The 8,574-nt window shown below is 52.8% G+C and overlaps 1 pseudogene; it reads left to right on the top strand.

Annotated features, from left to right (window-relative positions):
- Positions 1–945: 945 nt before the first annotated feature.
- On the top strand, positions 946–1,655 carry LOC118008589 (annotated as a pseudogene).
- The last annotated feature ends 6,919 nt before the right edge of the window (positions 1,656–8,574 follow it).

Raw genomic sequence — 8,574 nt, 5'->3', positions numbered from 1 at the left:
TCAACGGGGAGCCTGCTTCTCCCTCTCCCACTCTCCCTCCTTGTGTTCCCTCTCTAGCTGTCTCTTTCTCTGTCAAATAAAGTCTTTAAAAAAATCAGTCTCAGAGGGGCTCACAATCCTTGCTGACAATGGGGGAGCTGCTGTCCCCATAGTGAGGGGCAGGTAGTCCCCTCAAAGGGGGACCAGCCATGTGAGGAAGTTGGACAAGACTTCCAACTTCTTGGGGCTGGGGAGATGTAGACCTGGAACCAGAAGCTACACCCTTGGATTCAAGGCTGGGGTCTAAGCAAGCCCCCTTTTCTTCCAGGGGTCGTCTTTCCCCTTCCCTGTCCACAGGCTGAACCTGATTCCTGATCTGGGGAGTTTGAGGGTGACCCCTCCTAGGAATACCAGTGGTTTACTGATGGACCTTGTCATCCAGAGGCCCAGTAGCCTTCAAGGGAGGACCCTATAGGGGGTGGAGACAGCTCTGTTGGGGACCAGTGACAGCCCACTCAAGGTAAAGTGGAGTGGCCCTGCTGATTCTACCCAGTCTGTAGGGCATAGAAACAGGTGCTGTGCCCAAAGGTGCTCAACTCATGGCAGGTGGGGACAGAACCTGCAGGGGTTCAGCCAGGGGAGGGCACCTGCAGGGTTTGCCTGGGAGCTCAGGACAGGGGGGTGTTCCTGGCTCCAGCATGCTGAGAGTGGGGCTGCATGGGTTTCCAGCTTCCTAAGCCTCAGGCTCCCCTGTGTAAGATGGGGTGCTGATGGCCCCTATCTCTGGGAGCAGAAGGTAGGGAGACCCTGCCGGCGGACTTGCTCAGGACAGGCCAGGGTGGCTGTTGCTTAAAGCAGCACAGGGCCTGTCCCCATGAAGAAGGTGCACACGTCCATGACCCCCAGCTCTGGGGTCTTGCTGCCAGCCTCTGGCAGTGACCCTCTTCCTGCCCTGTCCCCTGCCCCTGTGGATACGGGGTCTTCCTGGAGCTGTTCCTGCAGAATCACTTCATGGTGGACACAGGGTCATCTACTATGTCTTCACCGACCAGCTGGTTGCTGTGTCCCGTGTGCCCCTCCAGGAGCACTGAAGGGTGGTGGTTCTTGAGGTCCATGGTGCCCCACGCTGGCAGGATGTGTCCATGCAGCACATGGCGATGATGAGCCGCTTCTGTGAGGAGCCCTTCCTCCATGAGGTGGATGACATGGTGTGCGGGGATGTGGACATGAAGTTCTGTGACCACGTGGGCATGGAGATCCTGTCCCCCCTCTTTGGCACCCTGGTTTCTAGTGGATGGCCCGTGAGGACTTAAGCTATGAGCGCTGGTCCCAGTCCCAGGCCCACATCCCCAAGGACCAGGGTGACTTCTACTACATGGGGGCCTTTTTTGGGGGGTTGTGGCGGAGGTTCACCGACTGACCTCAGCCTGTCACCAGGTGAGGGTGGTCAACTGGGCCAATGGGATCGAGGCCATGTGGTACGATAAGAGCCATCTGAACAGGTACCTGCTGGACCACAAGCCCACCAAGGTGCTGTCCCTGGAGGACCTGCGGGACCCACAGCTATTGGGCTGGCCCTGGAGGACCTGTGTGCAGCTGCTGGGCTGGCCCCGGGTCATGAAGAAGCTGAGATTTGGGCCATGCCCAAGAATCACCAGGACACCCGGAACTCATGAGGGGCTGTCCCCGTCTCCAGCAGGGGGTGCTGACTTCAGCGGAGCCATCAGAGCAGGTTCCTACTTCTGTCCCCTCGTGGAGCCTGCACTGGCATGTCCAGCGCCCCAGCCGCACCTGCTCACAGGAGGCCTGCCTGGGGATACAACGTCCTCTCTTTGCGTTCACTACATTTTCTTCACTTCTGGGTCATTTGCAGCTGTGAATGGCTCCAGTTTTATGTCAGATGTTTTTCTGTGTCAATGCTGAGCAACCATTTTTAAAAAGAACAATTGAGGGAAAAGGTTTTCTCCCTGGTTCTAAACAGACACCGCCTGGTGGGGCTGGGAGCAGCCCTGTAGCAGCCGTGGAGCCAGAACGGGTCCTGGCTGGGTCTTCCCTCCCAGTCCTTGCACCTTGCCATGGCCATGGGGCTTCAGGGTCAGGGGTGCACCGAGCCACCTCTCAGAACCCCGGTGCCCTCACCGCCAGAGGCCTTGGCCGTGACCGCTAGCTCAGCCTCCAGGAGCATGGCGCCCTCTGGGTTATTTCCATTTCCTGCCGTGGATTTATTTTTTATTTATTAATTTTATTTAATTTTTTAAATTTAAATTCATTAGCCAACATACAGTACATCAGTAGATTTTGATGTAGTGTTCAGTGATTCATTAGTTGCCTATAACACCCGGTTCTCATCACAACGTACCCTCCTTAATACCCGTCACCCAGTTACCCCATCCCCCCACCCTCCTCCCTTCTGTAACCCTCAGTTTGTTTACCGGAGTCCAGAGTCTCTCATGGTTTGTCTCCCTCTCTGATTTCTTCCTGTTCAGTTTTCCCTCCCTTACCCCTGTAGTCCTCTGTGCTATTCCTGACATTCCACATATGAGTGAAACTATATGATAATTGTCTTTCTCTGATTTATTTATTTCACTTAGCATAATCCCCTCCCGTTCCATCTATGTCAATGTAAATGGTAGGTATTCATCCTTTCTGACAGCTGAGGAATATTCCATTGTACATATATACCACATCTTCTTTATCCATTCGTCTGTTGAAGGGCATCTCGGCTCCTTCCACAGTTTGGCTATTGTGGACATTGCTGCTATGAACATTGAGGGGCAGGTGCCCCTTCTTTTCACTACATCTGTATCTTTGGGGTAAATATCCAGTAGTGCAATTGCTGGGTGGTAGGGTAGTTCTATTTGTAACGTCTTGAAGAAACTCCATACTGTTTTTCAGAGTGGCTGTACCAGCTTGCATTCCCACCAACAGTGTAAGAGGGTTCCCCTTTCTCCACATCCTCACCAACATTAGTTGTTTCCTGCCTTGTTGATTTTTGCCATTCTGAGTGGTGTAAGGTGGTATCTCAATGTGGCTTTAATTTATATTTCCCTGATGGCTAGTGATGTGGAGCATTTTTTCATGTGTCTGTTAGCCATTTGTATGTCTTTGGAGAAGTGTCTGTTCATGTGTTCTGCCCATTTCTTGATTGGATTATTTGTTTTTTGGGTGTTGAGTTTGAGAAGTTCTTTATAGATCTTGGATGCCAGCCCTTTATCTGTAATGTCATTTGCAAATATCTTCTCCCATTCCATGGCTTGCCTCTTAGTTTTGTTGACTGTTTCCTTTGCTGTGCAGAAGATTTTTATCTTGATGAAGTCCCAAAGGTTCATTTTTGCTTTTGTTACCCTTGCCTTTGGAGACGTGTCTAGCAAGAAGTTGCTGTGGCTGAGGTCGAAGAGGTTACTGTCTGTGTTCTCTTCTAGGATTTTGATGGATTCCTGTGTCACATTGAGGTCTTTCATCCAATTTGAGTTTACCTTTGTATATGGTGTAAGAGAATGGTCCAGTTTCATTCTTCTGCATGTGGCTGTCTAATTTTCCCAACACCATTTATTGAAGAGACTGTCGTTTTTCCATTGGGTATCCTTTCCTGCTTTGTGGAAGATTAGTTGACCATAGAGTTGAGGGTCCATTTCTGGGGTCTCTATTCTGTTCCATTGATCTATGTGTCTGTTTTGTGCCAGTACCATACTGTCTTGATGATGACAGCTTTGTAATACAGCTTGAGGTCACCTGCTTTTGTTTTATTTTTATTATTTTAGTGAATTTTAAATTAACGTATAATGTATTATTTGTTTCAGGGGTACAGGTCTTTGATTCATCGGTCTTATACAATTCACAGTGCTCACCATAGCACATACCCTCCCCAGTGTCCATCACCCAGTCACCCCACGCCTCCCAACCCCCTCTACTCCAGCAACCCTCAGTTTGTTTCCTGAGATTAAGAGTCTCTTATGGTTTGTCTCTCTCTCTGGTTTCGTCTTGTTTCATTTTTCCCTCCCTTCGCCTATGATCCTCTGTCTTGTTCCTCAAATTCCTCATATCACTGAGATCATAGGATAATTGTCTTTCTCTGAGTGACTTATTTTGTTTAACATAATACACTGTAGTTCCATCCACGTCGTTGCAAATGGCAAGATTTCATTTTTTTGATAGGTGCATGATATTCTCTGTATATATATATACACACACCACATCTTCTTTATCCATTCTTCTGTTGATGGACATTTAGACTCTTTCCATAGTTTGGCTATTGTGGACATTGCTGCTATAAACATTGGGGTGCACGTGCTCCTTCGGATCACTACATTTGTATCTTTGGGGTAAATACCCAGTAGTGCAATTGCTCGGTCATAAGGTAGCTCTTTTTTCAACTTTTTGAGGAACCTCCCTAGTGTTTTCCAGAGTGGCGTCTGCCTTCGTTTTAAATGGCTATTTATGCTGGTGTTTGTGAAATGTGAGCACTCACTCAGTCTGGATGCATGTGCCGTTGGGATTCCTCAGTGCCCACAGATGGTTTGTGCACTCTCTCTGGACCATCTGCCTGCACTGTGTCTTAGCAAGCATTTAGTGATACCACTGTGAGCTCAGACACCCAACAAGGCGCAGAGCATGAGAGTGAGAACTAAGAAACAGGATCCCTGCTCTTGGGCCTTCCTTGGACTTTCAATGGACCCGTCCTCCTGACTCACTACTCTCCTATTGTGTAATAGACATACAACTGATACCATTAAGCACATTTCAGGGTACAATTCAGTGGCAATAAGTATATTCACTCTTTTGCACCTGCCACCTCCATCCACTGCCACAACTTTGTCATCCTCCCAAACTGAACCTCTACCCAGGAGACACTAACCCCCCATTTCCCCTCCCCAGCCCCGGCACCCAGCAGCTCCTTCCACCTCTATGAATCGGAGTGCTCTCTGTCCCTCACAAGTGGGGTCCTCCCGTATTGGTCCTTTAGGGACTGGCTTATTTCACATAGCCCAATGGCCTCAAGGTCTGTCCCTGTGAGCCTGGACCTGACCCACTTTCCCCCCAAAGGAGTGTCTCAGCCCTCTCCTGTCTAAGCCAAGCCTCCTCAGTCCCTTCTGCTCCCCTCACCTTCCTCCTCCGCCTGAAGATGATCCCAGCCAATCTGCAGCTTTGAAGACCTATTCAGTCCAGATGCCAGGCACATACCCCGGGGACCTTGGGCCTCACCTACCCCATCTGTCCACGTCAGGTCCCTGCCCACCCCCCACCAGCTGGCCACCTGCTCATCCCACAGGTGTCCCCATCTCAGGAGAGGGAAACACCAAGTCCAGACCCTTGGAGTCCTCTGTGACTTTTTGCTTTCTACCAACTCTCCCAGTAGTGAAGTGGCTATGTACTGAAGTGAACATTCATTGTCCAAAACATTAAAGGCATATGTGAGTCTCTGCTGCCTAGGCAATGGATAACAGTTGGGGCAGATAGAAACCGAACAGAATCACTGGAAGAAAGGCTGAGGAATGAGGAGCTTTAGGGAAGAAGGGCCTGGAAGCTCTGACTGCCCGTACCTGACCTTCAGATGCCCCTCAGTGACTCCTGTGCCTCTGGTGTCTTCCTGGAACCCTGACCTGGCTGTTTTCAGACAGCTCATCCAGCGGTACCCCCAGTTTCTGGGAGGGGGATTTGCTGGAATCTGCAGTGTGTCCTACTGCCCCACCGGGATCACTTTTTGAAGACACATTGTCTGGGATCCAAGACTGTGGGTCTGTGGCCTGGAGGGATTCTGAGCAGAGCTGGTGGGATGGAAAGGCTGCAAGGCACAGAGGCAGGTTTCCAGAAAGCCAGCTGGGGTCCCTGGCATCCTACTGTTTTTGATTCAAAGCCCTGAGATCTTTAAAATGCCAGCAACGTTACAGCATGGGTCAGAAAAGCAAATTTCCCTGTGCACCCAACACCACCTAAACTATTGGCCATTTCTTGTCACTTGAGCTGAGTATAAAGGATTGGGAGTCAGGACTTGGTGGGGGGGCCCTGGACCAGACTTTGTATTTGGGGGACAAAGGCCATCCAGAGAAGCTTGTGCTGAGCCTAAGGGGGGTCTGTGTGGAGACCCCAGCTGCAGGCACTGCTGTCCAATGATGCCCCCTCAGCCCGACCCAGTGCACCTGCTGCTGGGGGAGCACCTGCCCCCTCCTCTCTGCCTGAGGGCTCTCTCCTGCACCAGGTGCCTCTTCTCCTGCCAGCCGCTGCCAGCCTGCAGCCTGGGAGGGTGGCTACCCCGAGTTCCTCCAGGGGCTGGGGGAGCACCTGCCTCCTCCTCTCTGCCTGAGGGCTCTCTCCTGCATCAGCTGCCTCCTCTCCTGCCAGCCACTGCCAGCCTGCAGCCTGGGAGGGTGGCTACCCTGAGTTTCTTCAGCTGCTGGGGGACCACCTGCCCCCTCCTCTCTGCCTGAGGGCTGTCTCCTGCACCAGGTGCCTCCTCCCCTGCCAGTCACTGCCAGCCTGCAGCATGGGAGGGTGGATACCCTGAAAACCTCCAGCCCTGTGGACAGAGTCAGTGCAATGTGGTCTCCCAGCAGGTCTGAGCACCAGGCCCCCACATTGCTCACTCTCGTCCTATGGGCTCAATGTGCCACATCCTCCCTCAGGCTCCCTGGGTCCGAGTCCTCTGCTCGTGGACCATCCTTGGCCCAGGCTCCACACGTTGGGACTGGGAGCGGGTTGTCTGGACGTTCTGGACTCTTGCTTCTGTTCCCGTGACACGGGCACAGGCCGGCCTCACAGACTGCTCAGAGGAGACTCAGCACAGGACGATGCAGGTAGCTGTAAGGGGAGATGCCAAGTGACCCCAGAGGGAGCGCACAGGCCTTGCAGAAGGCACTGGGCTCATGGGGCTCAGTGTGGGATGCGGGCGCCCAGCCAAGGGGCATGGGGAATCTTGGTGAGGGCGGCCCTGGCAAGTGGGGGAGGGGGAAGCCACGGAAGGGTCTCAGAAGAGGCAGGAGACAAGGAAGAGGACAGGACAGAGCTTCCTAAGGAGGTCGATGGAAGGATCAAAGGATCACAGAGACCCTTGGGAAAACTCGGAGGCCCTGGAGATGTTGGCTGAAATGCTGTCATTTGGTCAGAAAAGTTGTGTCACAACTCCCCAGTTGACACTGGATGATTTACTCTTTGTTGGTTCTAGGAATCAGCGTGTACCTGCCATTAGAACTCACATGGCATGAAGTCTAGGACATACTTTTCATCACTTTTCAGGACGAGATTTTTCTAGAGGAGGTGCTAAACATAGGTCTCTCCATTCTTTTCTTTGTGCGACTGGCCTGTTTCCAGGAGCAGATTCCTAGTGCTCATTGCCAGAGCTAGCCGTGAGGACTGCCCCCCATCACCTCCCACAGTGGACGTGACCATGTGGGTTGGGGGGTGCTCACTGATGAAGCCCCAGTGCTCAGTACCCAGCAGGGACCCCAGATCCTGTGCTGAATGAGGGAGGATGGGAGTGAGGGAAAGAGAGAGGGAGGGACGATGGGAGAGAAGGAGGGGAGAGAGGGAGAAGGGAAGGGAGGATGGGAGGGACGCAGGATGGGGAGAGGGAGGGGAGAAAGGCAGGAGGAAAGGGAGGATGGGAGGGGTAGAGGGGAGGGAGGGAGGCAGGGAGGATGGGAGGGAGGCAGAGAGGCAGGGAGGGAGGGAGTGGGGGAGGGAAGGGAGGAGTGGAGGGGAAGGAGAGAGAGGGGGGAATGAATGAGTGAATAAATGACGTAGGGAGGGAGGGAGTGAAACCACAGAAGCTGGATCTGTACCTCAGGAGCCATTATTTGGGGTGAGGTCCGAGGGCATCACAGCCTGGGTCCTGGATGGTGGCTCAGGGCACTTCCAACTGTCCTCCTAGTGCGGACCTTCCTTCTCCTTGGACCCGGTGTCATCCTGGATCCTCTCCACCTCCTCCTCAAACAATTCTCAATGTTCCCAGGAACAAGGTGGCAGGAGGGGTCTCAGGAGGGGCTTCCCAGATCCCGTGACCCTGAACAACAATGTGACAGTAGCTACAGGGCATTCTATCATGAGGACTGGGACCATGGATCCCATCCATCTCCTTGGGCATTAGTGTTGTTCCATTCTCTGGTCCCTCCACCACCGCTGTGATGAACACTCCTGAAAATACATGTGTGAGAAACCAAGCCAGAGTTTCCGGGGGTTGGTCAGAGGCTGAGCATGCCAGGTGATGGGTGTACCTGCAGCCTGGGATGGGTGATGCTCACTGTTCTCCCAGACAAGGGTGACCGTCACCCTTTCCTCCAGGGGACCTGCATTGGACCTCCACTTCCTCACGTTCTCCCCAGACCAGACACCTGCCAGTCTGAGGGTGACGAGCGCTGCCTCCATAGGGTTTCCTTTGCCGGAATCCTTCCCCGGGAGCTCCACATCTCTGACACATATTCCCTGCGTGCCTATCCTCCCCCTTGGACTGGCATGTGTTTGGTCTCCATCCCTGTGGAACCCAGTGACTTGGAGCGTGGTTTGGACCAGAGTCAGGTGAAACCTTTCTCTGGCCTTGGGTTGTGAGCAATGCTTTTGCCCTTTGTGGTGTGTCTTCCAGCTTTCTGCATTTCCCCGGTTTCT

Source organism: Mirounga leonina, unplaced genomic scaffold (assembly GCF_011800145.1).
Source record: "Mirounga leonina isolate KUSES-001 unplaced genomic scaffold, KU_Mleo_1.0 Mir_100967, whole genome shotgun sequence".
In the NCBI taxonomy this organism is placed as follows: Eukaryota; Metazoa; Chordata; class Mammalia; order Carnivora; family Phocidae; genus Mirounga; species Mirounga leonina.
Note: the sequence above shows the minus strand (reverse complement) of the source record. Positions and strands in the feature narration are given on the sequence as shown.